Source organism: Geotrypetes seraphini, chromosome 4 (assembly GCF_902459505.1).
Source record: "Geotrypetes seraphini chromosome 4, aGeoSer1.1, whole genome shotgun sequence".
Taxonomy (NCBI): Eukaryota; Metazoa; Chordata; class Amphibia; order Gymnophiona; family Dermophiidae; genus Geotrypetes; species Geotrypetes seraphini.
Genome location: NC_047087.1, coordinates 299,978,142 through 300,004,557, shown reverse-complemented (window position 1 = coordinate 300,004,557; position 26,416 = coordinate 299,978,142). Strand labels below are relative to the sequence as shown.

The window sequence follows — 26,416 nt, the reverse complement described above, 5'->3', positions numbered from 1 at the left end:
AGCACTGCACCGAGTCACAAAGAAGAAGAAACAGTCCCTGCTCGAAAGAGCTTACAATCTAAACAGCCGAGACAAACAGGATTCGCCCCCCCCCCCTTCCCCTTTTACAAAGCTGTGTTAAGCTTTCCTATCACAGGCCGTGGTAGCATTAGTTCCAGCACTTGTAGGAATTCTATGAGCGTCGGCGTTAATAGCGCCGGAGCCATCGATTAAAAAGCGTAAACGTGGCTTTTTCCAACCACCAACCAAGTTAGCGCGTGCTCACAATTAGCATTCGCTAAATGCCAAAGTGCCTAAAAGAATATAATGTGGCGTCTTTAGCATTGAACGTGCATTAATCAGCGCGCATTAACGAGGTTAGCACGCCGGTTATTTTGGATTTTTTTTTTTTTTTTTTCACTTGCACACTCCTACCTGTACGTTTTATGTTATTCATTTGTTAGTGGTCATGGAGAACTAGTCATTTAAGTCCTTTGCTAAGGACTGCCACAGCAATCCCTGTACCACAATAAACCTGATAGCTCATAGCATTATTAATTTCTAAGAACAGAACATTCTCTTACTTTTCAAAATGTTTATTTGAAGCACGCGGAGCTGTCACAGTTGGTGGCAAATGTCACGCCTAAAGCATTGCCAGGCTAAAGACTTCATTTCTTGAGACGAGTGTAAATATTTGTTTTCCATCTATGTAAAGAATGAAAAGGTGAATTGCCAGCCTGTGATAAAGAGCTTTCTACAAAACGACTGGATGATACTATGAAAAAGGCTCCGATACCAAATGGCAAATGAACATCGGTTAAGGGCAAGGAATCGGGACTTGCAAAGAAATCTGACCATGTCACCCCCTTGTTGCAAGAAGTCTACTGGCTGCCAGTGGAACACAGAATCACTTACAAAATTCTTCTGTCAACATTTAAGACCAGACAAAACAATCAGCCGGAATCCTATATAATAAAACCCTAGCCGCGCATGCGCACTCCTACCTGCGTGTTCCGTTTTCCCTGATCCGTGAGATGTAAGTCTGCGGCGGCAGGAGTGCGCATGCGCGAGTCCCCAGCCTTACAGCACCCAACTACACTCGCGGCAGGACTGGCCGCCAGCGCTGGACTCCCTGCTCTCTCGCGGCAAAAAAAAACACAGTAAGTTTTTTGCGGTCTGACCCTCCCATCCCTTCCCGACGTCTGACCGGCCCCCCCTTCCCTTCCCGCGGTCCAGACTCCGAACCTGTCTGCAGCGCTCTACACACGCTGCTTCGGGGCCTTCTACTGCCCTGATTTGCTCTGCCGCGTCTCTGATGATGTCATCAGGGACGTGCCAGAGTAAATCAGGACAGTAGAAGGCCACGAAGCAGCGTGTGTAGAGTGCTGCAGACGCTGCTAGAGTCGTCAGGTTTGTCGGGACCGTGGGAAGGGAGGGGGGGGGCAAGGGACTATGGGAGCCGGACAGACTTCTAGCACCCGTTAATGTAACGAGCTAAAATACTAGTTTATAAACAATTTTCTTACCCCTTATATTCCTTCTAGGTCCCTAAGATCAACAGCTAATACCTCTTCTCTTATATACACGAGAACCAAGTTTTTTCCAAGTTTTATTAGGATTTTATATACCGCCTATCAAGGTTATCTAAGCGGTTTTTACAATCAGGTACTCAAGCATTTTCCCTCTCTGTCCCAGTGGGCTCACAATCTATCTAACGTACCTGGGGCTATGGAGGATTAAGTGACTTGCCCAAGGTCACAAGGAGATCTACCATCTTCTCTGTCACTGCCCCCTCTCTTTGGAATAGTATTCCAAATTTTTTTACGCAAAGAATCAAATCTTAATAACTTTACGACGAAGCTAAAAACATTTCTCTTCCGTGATGCCTTTGAGGCCTACTGAGCTTACAGCAGCCCTCCCTCTTGTTTTTTCCTTAATTATTTTCTTTTACTTTGCCTTATGTAGTTCTTGCCTTTTACCTTATGTTCTTGTTTGTCTGTGTTTTTAAAAGTTTTTATAGTTAGAGTTTGGCGGCCTAAGTCGGCACTTGGACGAACATTTCTCAAAATCGTCCAAGCGCTGAAAATAAAAATGTGTTTTGGACGTATTTCTAAACATAAGAACATAAGCATTGCCTCTGCCGGGTCAGACCAGGGGTCCATCGCGCCTGGCAGTCCGCTCCCGCGGCGGCCCTCCAGGTCCATGACCTGAAAATGTTCCCTACCTAACCTAAAAAGTCCATACCCTATTTGCTCAGTGTCCTGTGAGGTAAACCTCTATCTGTACCCCGTTATTCCCTTCGCTTCCAGGAAGTCATCCAGTCCCTTTTTGAACCCCAGAATTGTACTCTGGCTTATCACCTCTCCGGGAAGCGCGTTCCCGGTGTCTACCACCCGTTGAGTGAAGAAGAACTTTCTTGCATTCGTTTTGAATCTGTCTCCTCTCAGTTTTTCTGAGTGACCTCTTGTTTTAGTTGCCCCTGCTAGTTTAAAGAATCTGTCCCTCTCCACCTTCTCTATGCCTTTCATGATTCTATAAGTCTCTATCATGTCCCCTCTCAGTCTCCGCTTTTCCAGGGTAAAGAGCCCCAGCCTGTCTAACCGTTCGGCATATGAGAGGTTCTCCATACCCTTTATCATCCTCGTTGCTCTCCTCTGGACCCTCTCGAGTATTGCCATGTCCTTCTTGAGGTATGGCGACCAGTATTGGACGCAGTATTCCAGATGTGGGCGCACCATTGCTCGATACAGTGGCAGGATAACTTCCTTCGTTCTGGTAGTGATACCCTTTTTGATAATGCCCAGCATTCTGCTCGCTTTTTTTGAGGCCGCTGCACATTGCGCCTCCGGCTTCATTGTGTTATCCACCAATACCCCCAGATCTTTTTCTTGGCTGCCTTCCCCGAGTACCCTCCCTCTTATCGTATAGCTGTACATGGAGTTCCCCTTCCCTATGTGCAAGACCTTACATTTCTCCACATTGAAGCTCATCTGCCATTTTTTTGCCCACTCACTCAGTTTGTTCAGGTCGCTCTGCAGGTCTTTGCATTCCTCAACAGTTCTGACCGTTCTGGAGAGTTTTGTGTCATCCGCGAACTTGATAACTTCGCACTTTGTCCCCGTTTCTAGATCATTGATAAATATATTGAACAACAGTGGTCCCAGCACTGACCCCTGCGGAACACCACTTGTGACCCCTATCCAGTCAGAGTAGTGCCCCTTTACTCTGATTTTATATACCGCCTATCAAGGTTATCTAAGCGGTTTTACAATCAGGTACTCAAGCATTTTCCCTAGCTGTCCCGGTGGGCTCACAATCTATCTAACGTACCTGGGGCTACAGAGGACTAAGTGACTTGCCCAGGGTCACAAGGAGCAGCACGGGGTTTGAACCCACAACCCCAGGGTGCTGAGGCTGTAGCTTCAACCACTGCACCACACACTCCTCCTCCTTTGTACACAAACCAAACCCTAATATGCCAGACTCTGCCCACAGTACCCCACAAAAAAAGTAGAAAGAAATGAATTTCTTCCTGAACAGTTCAAATGATAAAAACAGATGTTAAATTTTTTTTAACTGACTATTTTAATCACTAAATTTCGTGACTTTGAGAACCTAAGACAAATCTGAAAATTCTTCGACAGGAAACAATTCCAACTTTTGGTACAATCTCTTATCCTTGGACTACTAGACTACTGCAATATACCATACCTTCCCTGTTCAGCGACTTTGATAAAGCAATTACAAACAATACAAAATACAGCCCTAAGACTCATCTACTCACTGAAAAAATATGGCCACATCACAGCAGCATACCACGACTCACACTGGCTCCCAATACAAGCAAGAGTACACTTCAAAATTCTATTGCCTACTATTCAAAGCTATTAATGGAGAAAGCCCAACCTACTGAAACAACTGACTAACCCAATCCACCTCAACCAGGCCCAGGAGAACCCACTCACTATTCACACACACACACACCAAAAATGTTAAACGAGGAAAATTATATGACAACCTAATGGCCACCAAAGCAGCTAAACTAGACAGACACCAATCTGTTGTCTTCGACCACAGACTAAAAAACCTTCAAAAAAGAAACCAAAACCCTACTCTTCAAAAAATACATAAAACCTATCTAACACAAACAGTTCCTTCTCAAACTCCACCTACCACACACTCCACCCATATCTAATCTAAAATTACCCAACATGTATCTCCTTAACTTCTCGACAATTCTTATGTAATTCTTACGACAATTCTTATGTAATGGTACAATTCTTGTAACCCGACATCTCTTGTGTAATCCGTCTTGAACCACAAGGTAATGGCGGAATAGAAATCACTAATGTAATGTAATGTAAATTGAAAATAAAAACATTTTCCCTACCTTTGCTATCTGGCGATTTTATTTGTCTGATCATTTTGCTCTCAACTCTGTTTCCAAGGCCTCCTTATGTATTTGCTGTTTCTTTCCTCTCCTTATTCACAACTTGCACTTAGTCCATTTTTGGCACCGATTTTCATATTCAGTTTTCTTCCATTTTTCTGCCCATCTCAAATCTATCTTTCCAGCTCTTCCTCTCTCCTCCATCCATGTGCACCATCCCTTCTCTCCTCTTCCACTTTCTTCCATCCATGTGCCACCATTTCCTTCCTCTCCTCTGCCCCTCCCATTCAGCATTTCTCTCTTCTTTCTCCCTCCCTCTCCACCCCACCCCCGTTCCACCAAATGTCCTACCAACTTAGTTCCGAAACACCCCTCACTATGAAAACTACAAGGAGGTCACCAGCACGGGAGCAATTCTCTTGCGCTGCCTGCGACCTCCTCTGCATTGTTCCTTTACTGCAGTTTGCCCAAGCAGAAACAGGAAGTTGCTTCAAAGGGGGGGGGGGGGTGGACCGCGGCAAAAGAACAATACAGAGGAGGCCACAGTAGTGCTGGAGAATTGAAGAACAGTGGCTTAGGCACTTTTGTCCTTCACCACCTGCTCCCTCTTGCCCCAGACCGACACCGCAATTACAGTTCCAGGACTCAGGAACTGACACTGACTCTCTGTGCTGGTGAAGGGCTTTGAACATCTGCGCGTGCTGAAGACTTGGTGGATTCCCTTTGAGAATTCTGGAGAGATGGCTTTGAGCACGTGCAGGCGCTCAAGGCCCTTCCCCAGCACAGAGCGTTGGCGTCAGCTTCCTGAGTCCTGGAACTGTAAGTGCGACATTGGTCTGGGACGGGAGGAGTAGGTAGTGGATGATAAGAGTACCAGTCATCAGGGTGGTGGGGAGGAAGATAGCAATGGCAGTCATGAGGGGATTAGCAGTGTCGGTCATCGGAAGGGGGTGGAGGATAGCAGCGGGGGTGGGGAGTTTGTGGAAAATAGCAGCGTCGGTCATCGGTTGGGGAGGGAAGGAAAAAAGCATCATCATAAAAAAGGAGGCTCAAATATAAACTGAGGCCCCCATTTTTGGGCTATTTGTTTGCCCCCAAATCTCAGTTTATATTCGAGCATATACAGTACTCTGAAAAAGCCATTTTGGGGAAACAGTGGCCTTAGTTTCAAAACATTTTGGTACAAATAAAAATATAAGGAGGTTTTGAGTTTGTTTTTTTTTTTTTTTTAGACCATTGGTACTAATCCAGTTATTTCAATAGCACTTTGTTTATTTCCATGACAGATTTCTTTTTTTTTTATTGACCCTAGGAACAAAACGGTTAACCTATTAAAATTCATTAGTTTATGACCAGGTAAGAGCCATTCTTTATCTGTTTTGATCATTTCTTTATCCCATTTTAATGAGAAGTATATTGTGAAAGGCGTGATATTATAATGGTGTTCTTGAAAGGTTATTCATATGACATTGGTGCCTTATGGCTCATTGCAGCTTGTGGTTTATCTGTGGGTATGCCACTGGTTGCCTTGGCAACCCACAATCTGTACAGTTAAAAGGGATGGTGACTAAAATCTAAATAACGGAAGTACTCACTGAAATGTGCACAATATCAAAATTACAATGATGAAAATTAAACTCTACTACTACTATTTATTACTTCTAATGTGCTGAAACCCTCATATGAAACTCATTGCACTTGAAGAGGGAACAGAAAACATTTACAGTACAATACCAAAACAAATCGTGAAAGTTCATCCATCTTGTAACTCAAAGATAAGGCAATGATATCACCCTAGTAGCCCCCCTGATGTGTTGACTTAACCTCTGATGTGGCACAGGAGTTAATTTTCACCTTGATTCCCATGGTTCTTCCTGTTTTGGCCTGTAGTTTTTGGGCATATTTGTTTTTTTCAGTGCCTTAGGCTTCTTCTTCTCAAACTAGAAGGGTGTTTTGATCAGCAGGACTGTTAGCAGCCTTTTTCACTAATACTGTCATTTGAACCCTAGTAGCAGTACCACAAGACTACCAGTAGGGGTCAGTGATGCTAACCTGGCATTATATATTTGTAGGTCAATATTCAATCTGCTATCCAGATAAGTGCTGCTGACTAGGATATCCAGAGGCACATTATATTATGTGGAGGGGCATTTTCTTTATGATATCTAAATCCAAATTTTAACATTTTGCAGAATGCTTCTCAAAATCCAGTAGCAAACATGACCATTTTCAAGACCCAGAAAACTGCTATAATCATGATGCCAGTCGCTGAAGCCTAGGAGAACATATATATTTTGTTTTGAAAATGGCCATCTCTTTAGATATGTTTGTGCAGTGGCGTACCTAGGGTATGTAAAACAACACTTTCAATTGGCGACTGCTATGGTTATAGGACAATGGAATAGTATCGTTTTGCAGAAACTATGTGAAACAGGTGCCAGCTCTAATTTCACTCAAAAAGAAGGAAAAAAGCCTCAGAAAAAGGCCCTCCCACCGCCACAAAGGTGGATATCAAGGTGGTTAGACGGTAACCTCACAGGCAAAACCTTCATTAAAATGAGTGATTTGAGCAAAGAAACTTATGCTTCACATATATACAATTGTGGATAGAGGAAAAACCACTTATCTTCAACTGATCGGCACACCGACGGAGGCCAGCGTTTCACCGACTAGCTGCATCAGGGTGTGACCCGACCGATCAGTCTTGAAAGAGCGAAAACAACCGCTTCAACTGAGTCCATCTTTTTGGACTCAGTTGAAGCGGTTGTTTTCGCTCTTTCAAGACTGATCGGTCGGGTCACACCCTGATGCAGCTAGTCGGTGAAACGCTGGCCTCCGTCGGTGTGCCGATCAGTTGAAGATAAGTGGTTTTTCCTCTATCCACAATTGTATATATGTGAAGCATAAGTTTCTTTGCTCAAATCACTCATTTTAATGAAGGTTTTGCCTGTGAGGTTACCGTCTAACCACCTTGATATCCACCTTTGTGGCAGTGGGAGGGCCTTTTTCTGAGGCTTTTTTCCTTCTTTTTGAGTGAAATTAGAGCTGGCACCTGTTTCACATAGTTTCTGCAAAACGATACTATTCCATTGTCCTATAACCATAGCAGTCGCCAATTGAAAGTGTTGTTTTACATACATTGTTTTTTCAATATATCTGTGTTTCTATAGGTACCTAGGGTATGTGACACCCGGGGCCGATCATTTTTTAACCCCCACCCCCCACACACACACACTTTGTACTTTTTTTTTTGTCAGTTCAAAGATTTTATTGATTTTAATATACAGCAAGAACAGGAAATGTTAACAAGGTATGATACAAATAAGCTGCACAAAATAAGGAATCTCAGAATGTTGTACTTTTAAAAAAACAAACCCCTGGCTTTCTACTTAAAAAAAAAAAAAAAAAAAAGTTAGTCCAGGCCCAGCATGTTCTCACCATTCTCTCCTGGCCAGTCCAATGTTGCCTTTACCTTCCATCAAGCAGAAAAAACTGCCGATCTTGGCAGTGATTCAGTGACGTTGCCCGCGGCTCCCCTTCCTGCTTTCTGTCTGCTGTGGTACACCCCGGTGAAAACAGGAAGTTGCGTCATTGGAGAACGACCAGGCAGACACGGAAAGCAGGAAGGGGAGCCACGGGCAATGTCGCTGAATCACTACCGAGGCCAGCAGTTTTTTTTCAGTTTGACGGAAGGTAAAGGTGACATCGTACTGGCCAGGAGAGAAGGGTGAGAACATGCTGGGCCATGGGGACCACCCAGAGCCTTGGGGCCGGGCCGTGAGAAGGGGATGTTCCCAGACCATCACTCCAAGGCTGGGAACACCCCATGCTTGCACCTGGGGTGGTCCGCCCCGCCCTTGGTACGCCACTGTGTTTGTGCACAGTGCATTGATCTTTTGGAAAAAAAAAAAAAAAGTCCAAAAAAATGCACAAAACAAGCCCAGATCAGCTGGGGGCCCAGTGTCTCTACCCCACATCCACATCCTAGGCATCCACTGATTTTTTATTTATTTATTTATTTATTTATTTTTATTTTCCCTTAGGAGAAAGCAGAACAACTTTAGACATGGCTTAAACTATACAGACTTCTTTGTGGTTTGAAGGTAGGTGCAAACCTTAGGTAGATCTCAGAGCAGTACTTCCCAGCTCAATGGAAAAGTGCTCCCTTACAGTCATACATTACTCATTACATAATTAAAACGGATAAAATGAAGCTTTGCACCCTAGAAGTATGTAACAGCTTTGCGACAAAGTCTGTGCACAGCTGAAGAATGAATCTGAGGTTCTTGCAATATGCTGTTCTTAAAATATTCAGTGAACATCATTTTCCCCAAAAGATACTTTAATTTTTAAGTATGAAAAGTGCTATAAAAGAATGCAATATATCCATGTAGGAAGCCCATAAGGTATTCTGAAACATTTTGGAGCAGCAGATGCAGGATTATTTATGATTAAAATAAAAAAATGAGAAAATCTTGGGAAACTTACTGCCCAGGGCAGCCTTGAAGGCAAAGTTCCTTAATGGGCTCTCATGGTATACTTGAGACAGTCTAAAGAAGGCAAAACTTGCCTGCAATGGTCTCACTTTATGACAAATGGACCAGAAGATAGAATGCCTGTTAGACTATAAGAAATGCGCATTACAGCTGAGTCTGGCTCCAAGAACAGGGGCTGTAAAAGACAGACTCTGAGAGCTGTAACTTCTACTTTTTATAAGCAAGTTTTAGAATCTGGCTTGTCACCACGAGGTCTGGAGCTCGATGATAGAAAAGATTTGGAGATGGGAATAGAGACATGCACAGTTCCCCCTGTATTGTAGAAAGACTTTGCCAATCCCAGAGTCTTTGTAAAATACAGGCATGGACGCGTAGGGCCCTATGTCCATATTTCCCCATGTCCAGTTGGGGAGTGATTTTCCCAATGATTTCAGAAATACCGTATATACTCGAATATAAGTTGATCCAAATATAAGTCGAGACCCCATTTTTCCCCCATAAAAGGAGGAAAAATAGTTGACTCGAATATGTCAGGCTGCTTAATATTCAAGTGCCCTGCCCTGTCAGGCTCTGCACCCAGCACCTTTCCCTCCCTCTCCTGTCAGGCACTGCACCCAGCACTCTTCCTTCCCTCCCTCCCCTGTCAGGATCTGCACCCAGCACCCTTCCCTCCTTCCCCTGTCAGGCACTGCACCCAGCACTCTTCCTTCCCTCCCTCCCCTGTCAGGATCTGCACCCAGCACCCTTCCCTCCCTCCCCTGTCAGGCGCTGCACCCAGCACTCTTCCTTCCCTCCCTCCCCTGTCAGGATCTGCACCCAGCACCCTTCCTTCCTTCCCCTGTCAAGTTGCTAGGACTCAAATACGAGTCGATGGTATCCAACAGACGGGTTCACATGCCAACCACATTCTAATTGGTTAGTGTTCAGCAATGTAACTGAGCTTACCAATTAACACAGAACATGTCTACTCTCCACCCATTGACATGTCCCCAGTGCTACAAGATCAATTTTTTTTTTAGTGTGTGGCAAATGCAAAAATTACCACGGGATGCTAGAGCTCACCCCTCAGTAAGCTCTTTTCTGCTGTGGCAAGCACCCCAAAATGCTTTTGTTTTTGTACAATTATCCCAATATGTCTCCAGAAGAAATTTAAACTGAATCCTAGAAGCTATTGTTAGCCAAAGCTGCCTGCGTTAGAAAGAAATTTACCTGCCATATTTTAAATAACTTGTAACCTTTTGATAGAAGGAAGATGTGAGCTGCCTAGCAAGGAGCTGTAATAATCCAGGCAATTAAAGATGAATGATTGGATGAGAAACTGAACACTTTCCTTTCCTTGTGAATCTAACAGTAGGGCAAAAAAAAATGAAGAAATGTGGAGAACTGTTTATCCAGCACAAGATGTGAATCAAGCTTACACATGCATTCCAAAACAATCAAGTTTTTTATTTAAAATTGGATATACCGCTTTAAATTGTCAAAGCGGTGTACAATGCTAAGACTATTAAAATCCGGGGGAAGACATCAAATAACAAGACTTTACTGACTTACAAGATACAAATTGAATTAAGGGGGGGAGATACAATTTATTTTATTTTATTTTTTTCTTTCGGGGGCGCCAGGACGCGAGATCACTGACAGCCCCAGCTGCAAAAATGAAGCTTCTGAAATCTCTTGAAGTTGATTCCGCTCAGAAAGATCCGAAAATCGAATCAACCCGCGTGTTAAACACAGCAGAAGACCATTTTTTACAATTTATAATAGGAAAGAACTTAAAAAGTCAACACATTGGGAAGCGGATATGCTCTTCCTTCTATATGCGATCTAGCATCTACTTGTCATATGCCCTTTTTCTGGAAACGTCATCGCTCCTCCTAAACTTACTTGGTCCACTTCATCAATGACGCTGAAACCGTGGATTGAAGACAAAGTTTTATCTTTATTTTCCTTTTCCAGCTTATGATTTATCTTTAATCTTATCTATTGTTTTGCCTTTTGTCTTTGTTTTGTTCTATTTCTATCATTTAAATTTCTCCAGAATTCTACTGTTCAACGGCTCCCCCTTCTGCTTCTATTCCTTTCTCTCCTCTCTTCTACCTTCCAAAGTATTTAGATCAATGCTGTCTTGTTAAAATGTTTATTTTATTTTTATTTTTCCTCTAACTCTACTTTTCACTTCTCTATTACCCTCCAGGTACTTTAGTTAGATTGTGAGCCTTCGGGACAGTAAGGGAATTTTTCAAGTACCTTTCTTATTTCTAATCTTAATGTATATTTTCTGTAAACCGCTTAGAACCTAACGGATGTAGCGGTATATAAGAAATAAATTACATTACATTACATCTTTAATAAGGAAGGTCTTTAAGTTATTCTTAAATTTGTCCAGTGAGATCTCTTCTCGAAGATGAGAAGGAAGGGAATTCCATATTGTTGGTGCAGTAGAAAAATAGAAAACTCCTAAAACACTGCAGCATATCAGGTTGTGTTGTCAATCAAAAAGTAAAGGCAGAGTACATTTAATGGCTTTAATAGAAGCAACTGTGGGCAATTGAACATATCACTTTTCCACGTAGACCCCCATGCAAGACGACACATTTATTGCATCATTCAACTAGCTTCTGCAGGCCTGCAGAGAAGGTTTTCGGCTGCTTCCGAAGCCAGGTGAGCACCGCTTCCTTCATCGTGCGTTGCCTTTTGCTCTCCGGGTCGCAGTGATGTGCCCATGCCTTTTCACTGGTGACAATTCTCTTTCATACCATCTCAGGAACTGGGTCGCAACCTTCACATGCTGTTACTTGTGTAGATCAGAAAGCTGTCTGGGAACCCATCATAGAAACATAGAAAATGACGGCAGAGAAGGGCCATAGCCCATTAAGTCTGCCCACTCTAATGACCCACCCCCCTGACTTTACCCCCCCTAGAGATCCCACATGAATATCCCATTTTCTTTTAAAGTCTGACACGCTGTTGGCCTCAATCACCTGCAGTGGGAGATTGTTCCAATGATCAACCACTCTTTCGGTGAAGAAGTACTTTCTGGAATCACCATGAAACTTCCCTCCCCTGATTTTCAGCGGATGCCCTCATCATGCGCAGATGTTCCTGTATCCCGAGTCATTGTGTGTTATGGCAAATGCAGATCCATAGCCGATATCTAGATTTGCAGCCAATTGAGACACTGTTGTCCATTGATCTTCTCTAATCAAGGCATCTGCCCTGTCACTGTGCTCTTGTGTGTGTGATGTTGATGGGCAACCAAAACGTCCTTCGTTGGTCACCCCTGTTCTTCCTGCTTTAAACCTTTTTACCCACTCATAAACAGATTTCAGGTTTATTAAAAATTTGATAATTTCGCTTATATTTCTAAGTGGTGTACATGACAAAAATGGGGACATAGTATTACTATTAAAACATGGACCATGATCAGACGAGGACTAACCTGATACATAACGGACAAGGGTAGAACTATAGAAATACAATTAGGCTGGCAAAGGAGATGTCCGGTGCATCCTGTAGATTGGAGAGGGAAAAAATTCTAGTTTGCTGAAGATTAAGGAGCTGGAAATACAGGTTTAATCATCAAAGGCATCCTTATAAGAACATAAGAATAGCCTTACTGGGTCAGACCAATGGTCCATCAAGCCCGGTAGCCCATTCTCACCGTGGCCAATCCAGGTCACTAGTACCATTCCAGTGGCAACATTCCATTATCTCAGGGAAGGGTGCTGGGTGCAGATCCTGACAAGGGAGGGAGGGAAGGAAGAGTGCTGGGTGCAGTACCTGACAGGAGAGAGAGGGAAAGCAAGATTTCGGAACCCCAAGAGCAGCAACATTCCATGCAGAATCCCCAAAGAGCAGCAAGATTCTAGAATCCCAAGGAGCAGCAACATTCCGTGCAGAATCCCCAAGGAGCAGCAACATTCCATGTTACCGATCGAGGGCAAGCGGTGGATTTTGTCTGCATCTTTCAACTGACTGAATAAACGCCTGCATCAAGAACATCTTCCCCACAGATTATTTTGTTTTTGGTCTTACCATACATGTACTACCAATTACCACAGCTCTTCAATCTATATATATAAAATCGGATGTATGTATGCATGTGCTGCGATCACGCAAAAACGGCTTGACCGATTTGAACGAAACTTGGTATGCAGATCCCTCACTACCTGGGGTGATATGTTCTGGGGGTCTCGCGGCCCACCTGCACACGTGGGCGGAGCTACAAACAGAAAATCAGATTTCACCCATTCATGTCAATGGAAAAAATGTAAAAAGCTGCCTTTCTCACAGTAATTCCAATTACCTGGGGTGATATGTCCTGGGGGTCTCGCGGCCCACCTGCACACGTGGGCGGAGCTACAAACAGAACATCAGATTTCATCCATTCATGTCAATGGAAAAAATGTAAACAGCTGCCATTCTCACAGTAAATCTAAAACGGCTTGACCGATTTGAACGAAACTTGGTATGCAGATCCCTCACTAACTGGGGTGATATGTTCTGGGGGTCTCTTCACCCAAGAATTTATATGTTCTTGCTCCAGGAGGTGAAACTAAAAGTGTTGTTTATAATCAAGTTTTGTGTTAGTTGTATTGTATTCATTTTGTCAAATATATCACATTATAATTTGAATATTGTACTTTTTATAAAGCTGTAAAAAAATAATTTCATTCACCACTATAAAGTATCTTTATTTGAATCCATTTACAGTGTTATTGCTATAATTAAATACCCGTGCAACGCCGGGGCATCAGCTAGTTAATTATAAAATACTATACCATCTTACACTGTAGATAATCAACCGCATAATTTTTTTGTGAATGCTCAAACCCTTCTCGCTTCCTTTTATCTCCCCTCTGTCCAGAAGCACTCCTTCCCTGTTCCCCCTGTCCAGCAGTAGCCCTTCTCTCTTCCTTTTACTTCCCCCCCTGTCCAGCAAGACCCCTTCCCTGCTCCTCCTGTCCAGCAGCACCCCTTCCCTGCTCCAACCTGTCCAGCAGTAGCCCTTCTCCCTTACTTTTACCTCCCCCCTGTCCAGCAGCACCCATTCCCTGCTCCTCCCTGTCCAGCAGTACTGGGCCGTGGGCCAGCCTAGCAAATGCCCCGCAGCCACACAGCTCCGTGGGAGTGACAGAGTAGTGCCTGGCGACAGCGACGGAGGAGGAGGCAGAGAAGCAGTAACGCCGAATCCGACACTGCAATCTTTCCTCTCAGAGCAGGAGCATTGCTGGGGAAACCGCCGCACGAGTCACGTATCACTGATCACGGCCACACAGAGATTGAAGTGCGCATGTGCGCTAAGGGTTTTATTATAGCAAATATGAACACTTATCCCTAGTCAATACCAGGCATAACTGAGCATGCCTAAATATTGCATTTTTTGCATGTAACTTAAAAGTATTCTATAATTTATATCAATAAATGTGGAACCCAAGCATGCCCCACCTATTTATACATCCCTTTTGCAAATTTGCGCAATGTGCACTGCGCCTTAAGAGCTCCTTTTAAAAAGCCACAGTAGCGATTCCCACATGGCAAATACAATGAAGCCCATTCAATTCCTATGGGCTTTCTTGCATTTGCCGCATTGGGAATCTCTACCAAGGCTTTGTCAAAGGAGCTCTAAGTTTGGAGAATAACACTTAGCACTCAGGGAACGGATAATCTTACGAGAGACAGCAAAAGGGGCTTACATTTAGAGGCTAAAATCATAGAATTGCGAGGGGGCTGCTGGAAAGTTCTCAGCCCAGCCAACAAAGTTGGTGCAGTCTCCATCGAGGTCTATACACTTAGTCCAGCGATTTCCCACTATTTTTGTTCCGTATTTTTCCAGCGGAATGAAAAAAAAAAGTGGAAAAATGTGTATAGCCCTCAATAGAAACTGATGCAATTTTGTTGGTTGGGCTGAGAACTTTTCAGCAGCCCCTTGTAGGAGTTATGGACCTGATTTTATAAATGAGGCCTAATGGCACCTAACTCCTAGGTGCCACTTGGCACGGTTGTCAATCAACCGCTAGGTACCATTTACAGAATCATGCCTAGCGGTGCTCAAGTAAACTTGGGCGTTGCAAGGCATCCTAGTGGTAGACACTAGTATATTAAGCCAGGGTTTTCCTGGCATAATTGACCAGCGCTTAACAGAAAACCAAACATTGCACTGGGGAGGGGCCTAAGGCTCTAATTAACTCGGTGTCAGGTCAGAACTGCGGCAGACAAAGGCGCGTGCGGACAACTGAGCGCAGCACGGATGTGCGCGCCAAAGAAAATAACTTTTTAGGGGCTCCGATGGGGAAGTGTGGGGGGGAACCCCCCCACTTTACTTTATACAGATCGCGCCGCGTTGTGGCAGCTTTGTGGGGGGTTTGGGGGGTTGTAACCCCCCACATTTTACTGAAAAGTTCACTTTTTCCCTAAAAACAGGGAAAAAGTTAAGTTTACAGTAACCACCCACAACGCCGCCGCGATCTGTATTAAGTAAACTGGGGGGGGCTCCCCAACATAACCCCCCATCGGAGCCCCTAAAAACTGTCATTTTCTTCGGCGCACGCCTCCATCTTGCGCTCAGTTGTCGGTGCGCTCCTTTGTCTTCCGCGGTTTTGTATATGAACCAATTAACTCAGATGCCTAAGGCCCCTCCCATAGGAGGAGCCTTAGGCACCTGGGCCAATCAGTCTTATGCCACTCCCAGTGCAGCCCAGGATGCACCGTGCAGGAGGCCTAAGGAGACACAGGGATTCCTTTGCCGCAATCAGTTGATGGCAATACGATTCTCCAACTGGCGCCTGTGACATGGGTACCAGTTAGAGAATCGGAGCGGTTAGGCGGGGTTAGGTGTCAGTCCTTTAGGGCAGATGTGATTCTGTATAGGACGCCGGTCTGCGATTCTCAGTCGCTTCTTAGGCGGCTGCTGAGATCGGCATCCTATACAGAATTTCCCCCCTAGAGTCCAAGAGATAATGTGCAGTCTTTCTTCATGTCTTTCAAATGACAACCTATCCCTACCATATAGTTGGTGAAAATTTAAGGGTCATAAGAACATAAGAGAACATAAGAAGTTGCCTCCGCTGAGGCAGACCAGAGGTCCATCTCGCCCAGCGGTCCGCTCCCGCGGCGGCCCATCAGGCCCATTGCCTGAGCAGTGGTCTCAGACTATCCCTTAACCTACCTCTACTCCTATCTGTACCCCTCAATTCCTTTATCCTCCAGGAACCTATCCAAACCTTCTTTGAAGCCTTGTAACATGCTCCGGCCTATCACAGCCTCCGGAAGCGCGTTCCATGTATCCACCACCCTCTGGGTGAAAAAGAACTTCCTGGCGTTTGTTCTAAACCAGTCCCCTTTTAATTTCTCCGAGTGCCCCCTTGTACTTGTGGTTCCCCATAATCTGAAAAATCTGTCCCTGTCTACCTTTTCTATACCCTTCAGGATCTTGAAGGTTTCTATCATGTCTCCGCTTTTCCAGGGAGAACAGCCCCAGCTTTTTCAGTCTGTCAGTATATGAGAGGTTTTCCATACCCCTTATCAGTTTAGTTGCTCTTCTCTGGACTCCCTTAAGTACCGCCATGTCCTTCTAGAGGTACGGCGACCAGTACTGGACACAGTATTCCAGATGCGGGCGCACCATTGCACGATACAGTGGCAGGATGACTTCCTTTGTCCTGGTCATGATACCCTTCTTAATGATACCCAACATTTTGTTTGCTTTCCTTGAGGCTGTGGCGCACTTTGCCGACGCCTTCAATGTTGTGTCTACCATCACTCCCAGGTCTCTTTCAAGGTTACTTACCCCTAGCAGTGATCCCCCCCATTTTGTAGCTGAACATCGGGTTCTTTTTCCCTACATGCATGACCTTGCATTTCCCTATGTTAAAGCTCATTTGCCACTTTTTGGCCCATTCTTCTAGTGTCGTTAGGTCCCTTTGCAGATCTTCGCAGGGTCAATGGTAGAGAATGACACGGTGGCGGTTTACCCGCGGCCACCGCATTTTAGCCGCGGGTCACCCGCCGAAAACGGGGAAGAAAACTAGCAGTCGCTGCGGCGACGGGGACAAGGCCATTCACCGCCCGCGGGGCGGTGAATGGTCTTGTCCCCGCAGTGAGGCATGAAGGATCGCGTGGTCCCCGCAGCTCACACCCGCCTGCCCAATCGATTCTAGTGTTTAGCCAGCTCTCTCCCTTCTCCTCACCTTAGTTTGTAGATTTTCTTTTTCGGCGACCCGCACGCTATCAGAGAGCCGCGCACGAGCGGCTGCTCAGTGTTCAATTTTCTGCTCTGACGCAACCGGAAACAGGAAGTTGCAGCAGAGCAGAAGATTGAACACTGAGCAGCCGCGCGTGCACGGCTCTCTGATAGTGTGCGGGTCGCCGAAAAAGAAAATCTACAAACTAAGGTGAGGAGAAGGGAGAGAGCTGGCTAAACACTAGAATCGATTGGGCAGGCGGGTGTGAGCTGCGGGGACCGTGCGATCGCTAGTGTTCCCGGCTCAAATTGGAAGGAGGGAGTGAAAGGGAAAGAGATTCTGGGCCAAGGGGATGAAGTCGGAAAGAAAAACCCACAGCAGGAAAGAAAGGGAAGGACTGGCAGGTGAGCCAGATGCTAGAAGCAGGGGGGGGGGGAAGAAAGAGGGAAAAAAGCTAGATGGGGTTGAAAAGAAGAGACACACTGGTATGGAAGAGGAAGATAGGGGAAATCTGGACACAGGAAGGTAACAGAAAGAGGGGAAATTATGTGCATGGGGCATAGGGACAGAGACATAAAGGGGACATGCCATGGGGATGGTATATGGACACAGGGGGGGGCAATGGCAGATACATAGGGGAGATATTAGAAATGGGGAAAATAGCACAGAAGCGAGATGGTTTGTGGGGATGGGACAGGGACCGAGCTTGCAGGCTCCAGTGGCTTGCACAAATTACATTGTAACGTGCCATGAAAATAAGAGGAAGGAAGGTAGATAGGCCACGCGAGAGGAGCTGAAGGGTAGTAGAAAGGAACAGATGGTAAAGGAGGGAGGGAAGGGTGGTGGTGGAAAGGAATAGAACAGACATTGAAGGAGGGTGGAGAGGAACAGACCCCCAAGGGAAATGTGGAAGACAGAGTGGGAAGAAGACAGATGCCAGACTATGCGGGAGCGGAGGGAAGAAGATGGGTGCTAGACCAATTGGGGGGGGGGGGGTTAAGGGAGAGGCACAGTAACAGCAAATGGAAGACGCACAGAGAAGACACACAGTGGATGGAAGGAATTCAATGAGAAGATGTGGAAAGCAGAAACCAGACAACAAAGGTAGAAAAAAAAATTATATTTATTTATTTATTTTTTGCTTTAGGATAAAATAGTATATTACCCTGTTTCCCCGATGATAAGACACTGTCTTATTTTTTTTGGAAGGCCAAAATATGCTCTAGGGCTTATTTTCGGGGGGGATGCCTTATTTACCCATGAAGAAGACTACAGTACACAGTTATTGTTGAAAAAAAACAGAATTTTATTACGTTCGCGATAGGTACGTTCGCAATGCGTTCGTTGGAGGAAGAAAACGGTCGGCTGAAGAATCGGTCGGCCGAAAAATCGTACCGTGTATGGCCAGCTTTATCCATCGTACCATATATTGTACCATTTAATGTCCCCAATGTTCTCCATCAGGGAAACACAGTAAAGAGATTATTCTGTAGTGCAGCATCAGAGGGGACTTGACAATGTGAAACCATTGTTTATATACCGTATGCATTTTAAACAGGCTTTATATACAGTAAGTGGTATTGCTCACAGCAAAAGAAACCTGTCTGTGTGTCTCACTTTTGGATGTTCTGGCCGTGAACAAACTCCTGCAGTCTCCGTTAGGGAGGGATGAGGGAAGCTGCCTGTGTTTCCTTGCGCGGAGTCACGTGCGCGCGCTGCAGTCCTGTCACTTCCTCCTCTTCACTTCATGACGAGGCGCGGCACGCAGCCATGGAGGCAAATACGGTAGACGGAGGGACCACACGGAGTCACCCACCGTACCACCCGATTCGGGTAAGCGCAGGTATCGGTGGGTGGCTTATTTGCGGGGGGGGTGCCTTATTTTACATTTTTTTCTAAAAAGGGGGGGGCTGTCTTATTTGATGGCCCTGCCTTATCATCGGGGAAACAGGGTAGTTGTGTTGATAAAAATTTATAAACAAAGCCCTGCCAGCTGAACATCTCTTTCTCTAGTTCAGCAGCAGGAACTTTGATTTATAAGAAAGGAATAAGCTAAATATTACAGTACTAAGGCTTATATGGATGCAGCGGGGACGGTGACGGAGCGGTGAATGGGATGGCAGTGGCGGTGACGGGGCGGTGAAAGGGATGGCGGTGACGGTGACGGGGCGGTGAAGGGAACGGCGGTGACGGGGCGGTGCAGAGGATGGTGGGCCGGTGACGGGGCGGTGACGGGGACAGATTTTTTCCCCGTGTCATTCTCTAGTCAATGGTTAGAAAGGAAGTTGAAGTGAATATTAGGGCAGACTGGCAAATAAAAATCTTTGCTATTCAACGCTGTACAGGTGAAAACAAGTGCATAAAATGCAACATTTTTGGCCCATCCTGCTCCAACCCACAGAATCCATTAGCTGTCTCATTTCCCTAAATATAAGCCTGATTAGCCCTTATCAGCATGCAAAATCACTCACAGAGTCATCCAAGCAACGGCAGTATTATATAGAAAAGAGCAGGGAAACCACGCTGAGCATACATTGGCCGTGACGACTGCACAATTTAAAGGTATAAAGTCGCATAAGCTTGATTACAGTGCCATCTTCATGCTGGTTTATTGGAGAAACAAATTTGCTAGGGTTGTACCTTCAGTAATGAGCACCCGGTTTGTTTGGTTGCTGAAAATATTTTTGTGCGCAAAAATTGCTTGGACGCACATAACCTGAGAATTAACATGTATTCAATTGGTTGGCACGCTTCAAAAATGTTTTGTATGCGTACAGTGAATGCATGATTCAAATGTGTGATAATAAAACATGTAAAAACACAGAAACGGGGAAAAATTCACAAAAATTTAAAAAGCTTTTTTTTGGGGGGAGGGCTTATATAGCCTTAGTATTTGCTCTCGCTCAACAGGAATCCAGATTATCTTGAGAATATAGAATGCACTAACCCCCTCTTCTACAAAGCCGCGCCAGCGGCTGCTTCACGGTAACGGTCTCGATGCCCATAGAGATTTAAAGGGCTTCTGGGCCTTTAAAATTAAGACTTTTCATCAGCCTGCCTTCCTTGATAAATATCTCATTCCACATACCCCTTCCAGAGCCCTCAGGTCCACTAACCAGAACTTACTAAGGGCCTTAACGCGCGCTAATCCGGTGCGTGCGATAAAACCGCTAGCGCACCTTTGTAAAAGGAGCCCTAACAGTCCTTCCAATCAAAGATTTATACTATATCAGAAACACAATTTTCTCTGTCGTTGCGCCCTCCCTTTGGAACGCCATGCCATCAAATCTTCGTTCTGAAAACTCCTTAAACAAGTTCAAAACACTGCTTAAGACATTTCTCTTTAAAGACGCCTGTCAAAATTCCAACTGAGGTACCAAATAAAAATGAGACAACAAAAATATTGCCAGGAAGCGATACCCCATTTTTTCCTCTCGTTTTATCCTCCCCTCCCTCCCTCATTTTATTTTTATTTATACAATGTAATTTAAAAACTTCCCCTTTTGTCTCATACCCTTCGTAATCAAGTGTTTGTATCGAGTGTGTGTGTATATATATATATATATATATATATATACACACACACACAATTTTTTTTTAATAATTTTTATTTCTCTTTATTGTAAACTGACCAGATACTTGTGATGGTCGGTACATCAAAATATTTTTTTTTTTTTTTTTTTGAAGTTTAAGATTTTATTAAACAAAATGAGAACAGTACACAGGCAGCATGCCAACAGCAAAAGTACATTGCTCATATGAAACAACAGAACCCCCCCACCCCCCCCACCGAGTGATACAACATAAGCTTAAAACAAAGGAAGATGAAAAAGAAAATAAGAAAAATTTCAAAGTAAACCTCGCCAGGAGCTATAACGAGACCACTGTCGATGAAACGTTCCACAGGAATCATTATTTAAAGCAGTCAATTTGGACATCAAGTAAATTTGGTCAATCTTATGTAACAGTTCAGTACGAGAAGGCAAAGAGTCACGCTTCCAATATGTAGCCACTAGAAGTCTGGCTGCCGTAGCAACCAGGGCCACAAAATGATTCTGATCCACATCCAAACTCCCCAAAGGATAGTTAAGTAAAAATATTTCCATACGCAGTAGGATGGGTAAGCATAACACATCAATCAGCAGTCTTTGAACCATCTTCCAATAAGGCACAATCTTAATACAATCCCACCACACATGCCCAAAGGAGCCCAGACATCCACAGTTGCGCCAACAGTGCCCGTCCCCACAGTGATAGAAACGATGCACCTTTTCTGGCGTAAGGTACCACTGGAATAGCATCTTATATCCCTGCTCCACTAAGGGAGATGCCAAGGAGACTCTCAGCAGTGTACCATAAAGACAGTCCCATTGTCGATAATCCAAGGCCTTCCCCAGCAAGAGTTCCCAACGATGTTCATATGTGTGGGCCTGTGGTCTAGTGTATAAAAGAGCCCTATAGAGACGTGAAATAAGGCCCACCCCAGATCCCATCCTAAATACTTGTAAAAAAGCAGAGTCTGCCCCTTCCCACTCCGGGATCACCCTCTTCACCATAAAATCTCGAAGTTGGACATAGGCGAAAAAATCAGTCGAGGGGAGGTCATATATAGATTGCAAGGCAGCAAAGGGCACCAGTTGTCCACCCATTACCAGCTGACCTAGGACCCTAAGACCCTCCATTTCCCAACGCCGAAAAATCCCAGTATCTTTAGCAGGCAAAAAATCAGGGGCAAATCTAATGGGAGTAGCATAAAAATAGCGCTGACGTGGGAACCAAGCTCGTCGAACCCGGCTCCATGCATGCAAAGTACATTCCATCCCATAAGATGTCCCCATCTGCAAATCTCGAAGGATATCAAAAGACAGCCAGGGCACTGTTGCCAAAGGGTAAGTAGGTTGTAAGGCCTGTTCTAGAGAGACCCAGCGCTGGGAGGGATATGCCCAATGAAACAGGCCTTGCAGTTGGGATGCATAGTAATATGTAGAAAAATCAGGGACACCCATTCCCCCATGCAACCTGTCCCAGTACATACGTTCCCTCCGCACCCTAGGGGGTTTACGTGTCCAGATATATGCAAAGGCCCGCCGTTGTAGCCTAAGCAAGAACCGTTTAGGAACTGAGAGAGGTAGGCAGGAGAACAGATACAAAAAACGAGGCAGTACATTCATACGCAAAGCACTAATCCTACCCATCCAAGACAATCTCAATCCCTCCCATCGATCCAGATCAGCAAATACAGTTCTTAGCAACGGAGGGTAATTCAATTCAAAAAGGTCAGTAAGTCTTCAAGATATACGCACACCAAGGTATTTAATGGATTTAGCCGCCCATCGAAACGAGAACATAGCACGTAAGTCCGTTACCAACAAGTCCGGAAGGGAAACGTTAAGCAATTCAGATTTTTCGATGTTAATTTTAAAGCCAGCCACCTCACCAAACATAGTCAAGACACGAAGCACCTCCGTCAAAGAACGATGTGGGTGGGTCAAGGTAAACAAAATATCATCAGCATATAATAAAATCTTATGCTCTTCACCACCCACCACAATTCCCTGAATATCAGCATTCGCACGTATAGCGGCTGCTAAAGGTTCCATGACCAGCGCGAAAATCAGTGGTGATAAAGGGCATCCTTGCCTAGTTCCTCTACGAATCATAAAATTAGCAGTATATCTTCCATTAACTCTTAAACAAGCCTCCGGGGCAGCATATAATAAAGTCACCCAGTGTAGAAAAGCACCCGAAATGCCCATCTTCTTCAGGGCCGCTAACATAAACGGCCAATAAACCCTATCAAAGGCTTTTTCAGCGTCAACTGATAACAGGACTGCCGGGACAGAATCTTGATGGGCCACTCCAATAAGATCTAACACTCTTCGGATATTATCACCAGGTTGCCTCCCTGAAATAAAGCCACATTGATCTCCATGAATTAGGTAAGGCAGAAAGCGTTGCAACCGGACTGCCAAAATACGGGTAAACAGCTTATAATCAACTCCTAACAATGAGATAGGGCGGTAAGACCCACAAAGGAGGGGATCCTTCCCAGGTTTAAGAAGAAGGGAGACCGCTGCCTGACGAAACGAATACGGCAGACAATCCCCCTCCAAAAAAGAATTAAACAATCTGGTCAGAGGATTAACTATATGGGCCTCCATTTTCTTGTAAAACAGGGGGGAAAAGCCATCAACACCCGGTGCCTTGGAAGCAGCCAAATGACGTATAGCCGCTACCACCTCAGCGGGTTGAATAGGGGAGGAGAGCCATTCCGCATCAACTTCCGCCAAACAAGGCAAGGTGACGTTAGATAGAAAAGCATCTATCTCCCCCTCCGTGGCTTCAATTTCCGGAGTGTACAGAGTCCGATAGAAGGATAAAAAAGCCTGATGGATGTCCCCATCATCTGCACAAAGCTGACCCGAATCATTACGAATCCGAGTTATGGAATGTTGTGCTTGAGTTTGCTTGATCTGTGCAGCTAACAAGCGACCTGCCCTGCCACCCCATTCAAAAAACCGTTGTTTCCGCCTCTGCAGGGCCCAAGCCATGCCCTCTAAATCAAGTTCTTGTAAATCTCTCCGACACTCCGTCAGCGCTACCCCCCCAGCCACCGACGGGGCTCTCTTGTGGGCATTCTCTAGGCGTCGAAGGCGGGACACTAGTTCTAATCTGCGGGCCACTCGACATTGATTTCTGTACGATCCCCTCGAGATACAACACCCCCGAAGGGTAGCTTTAAAACTTTCCCAAAGAATTGCAACATTAATGCCAGCTATGTCGTTGAATACAAAAAATTCCTTGACATCAGTCTCTAAAAGAGTCAAGGTATTGGGATCTTTCAACAAAGAGTCATTCATACGCCACAAGCGACGGCCGCCTCTAACCTGTCCAACCTGTAGCTCCAGAGTCAAAGGAGCATGATCTGACCACACCCGGGGCTCAATACTGGAGGCCAGGGCTCGAGGCAGAGCAATACGAGGCAGCATCCACATATCAATTCTAGTATATGAATTATGTTTTGATGAATAAAATGTGTAATCTCGCGTGCCTGGATGCAAATAGCGCCATACATCTATCAAATCTTGCCTACGCAGGAAGCGCAGCAAAGCTCTTCTGTCACTTCTAGCGTAGCGGATGGAAGAATTTGAATTATCCTCCTGAGGATAGCAAGTAAGGTTAAAATCTCCACCCACAAGGAGTGTACCTTCTACATGATCTAACAGCACACGTTCTAGCAATGTAAAGAAGGCCCCCTGACCAGCGTTTGGGGCATAGACATTCAGCAAACTATACAAGGTGCCATCCAACTCAGCCTTAACCAATATGTAGCGGCCCTCAACATCCCGCACCACCTCTCTCAGTACCACCTGGACACGTTTATGAATTAAGATGCCCACCCCCTGGGTCTTTTTCCGGACTTTATTAGAAGAAAGGAAAACGTGTGGGTAGCTATGGTGTGTAAGCAATTTCTCATAGTGAGATTGAAAATGGGTCTCCTGAATAAATCCAACCGCACTATTCAGGCGGCTCATTTCTTTAAATAACAAGCGTCGTTTTTGTGGAGAATTCAGACCATGTACATTATAAGATAGCAAAGTGAGTTTATCCATTTGTACCAGAAAGGAAAAAGCACTTCATTGCCAAATCAACCAGTTGTTCCAAAGCAACCAAATCAATCAACCCCTGCAATCGTAACCTTAAGAAAAACATTATACAAACACACTTCCATACAATCATACAAGAAAGCACTCGGTCACTACTTTCCCCAGCTTCAACATCCCCCCTTCCCCCCAACCCCCCAATAATACCCCACATGGTCCAGCCACCAAAGCACCTGGAAACCACGGTACAGGAAGTATAGAGAAACAGTTCACAAAGGGACCCCCAGAGAAAGCCCTATAAACAATCTTCGCGACAGAAGTCGCTCAGCAAAGAGAAGAAAAAGCAGACACAGCACAAAATTTCTAAAGCACATTGCACAAAAACAAATGTTCAAGAGGGTGAGGGTGTGGCCGCCTCTAAAGGGCGACGAGCTGCAGCCGATCTAGCCACTCTCTGCCATCCCAACCCTCTTCCAGATTTGGGCACAGGCGACCTCTGAGGAAGTGGAGCCATTTCTGAAGCTGCCATCAAACCAGCTTCCACCAATCGAGCCTGAACATCCGCCACAGTTATTGCAGTGTAAGTCTTGCTTGCATGTGTAAAAGCCAATCCGATAGGATAAATCCATCTATATCGAACACTGTGCTCCTGCAGTATACGGGTACAGTCTCTATATGTGCGACGGCGGGCCAGGGTTGCTGGAGCTATATCAGGATAGACATCAATGTCCGCTTCTTCCCATTTAACAGTTCCCCCAGAGCGCCGCACCGCCCTAAGCACATGTTCTTTATCCATATAGCGATGGAAACAGGCCACAACATCACGAGGACGGTTCACATCACGAGGGCCAAGGATGCGGTGAGCCCTATCCAGCAATGGTTTCCCCACCTCCACAGGTAAACCAGCGGATTCCAGTGCCTGAATGCATATATGATCAATCACCTCCATGCAGCGAGAGTCAGAAACAGTGTCAGGCACACCCCGAAAGCGAAGGTTGCACCGTCTGGAGCGATTCTCCAGGTCTTCCATCTTTAGGGTGCTCGCATCAGCCTTTTCCTCTAACGCTGCAATCTTGCCTCTCAAGTGTGTTAATTCAGAGCCATGTGCCTCCACTGCAGTCTCCGTCTCTCCCACTCGATTCCCGATTTCACCCACCTCACGTTTTAGCTCAGCAACAACAGCGTGGATATCAGCTCGAACTGCAGAGATCTCAGATTTTAATTCCTGAAACCAGCCATGCATCTCCAGCTGTAAAGTTGGCAACGTTGCATCGACATGTGAGCCCTCCGCAGCCGCGGTCGGATCGGGCGCCATTTTTGAGCTAGGCTTAGGAGGCCCGTTCGGGATCGGTGAAGAAAATGCTTTTATGTCGGTTTGTTTTTTTCGAGTCGTCATCGAGACACAGCAAAGCAGCTACACAATCGAATTGTAGGTAATATGCAGTGCAGGCTCGCGAAATCGCGCGAAGATAGCCAAAATCAGCACGGGGGTCCGCGGAGCTATCTCTCTAGGCTGCCATCAGCCACGATGACGTCACTTCCTCCTCGGTACATCAAAATATTAATAAGCTTGAAATATCAATAAACTTGCCGCGCGGCTTTGTCGAAGAGGGGGTAAATCTATTAAGTAAAAAGCAAATAACTCAGGAAGCAGTTTACAGCTAGAATCGTAAGGCTACTCTGAATAGGACAACTTATTGCAGCTTGCAAGATTATCTCAAGAAAATAAAGAATGAACTAATTCTTAAAAGTAAAATGTCTATA

General features: G+C 45.2%; 1 protein-coding gene and 1 non-coding gene across 6 annotated transcripts in view; both read right to left on the bottom strand.

Annotated features, from left to right (window-relative positions):
• The window catches only part of SORCS3 (sortilin related VPS10 domain containing receptor 3), a 1,299,528-nt gene that overhangs the window by 538,743 nt on the left and 734,369 nt on the right, over positions 1 to 26,416 (bottom strand). The window lies entirely within an intron of this gene.
• LOC117360180 lies at positions 10,477 to 10,613 on the bottom strand. Its single transcript, XR_004539387.1, has one exon. It is a non-coding gene; the product is annotated as a U11 spliceosomal RNA (small nuclear RNA).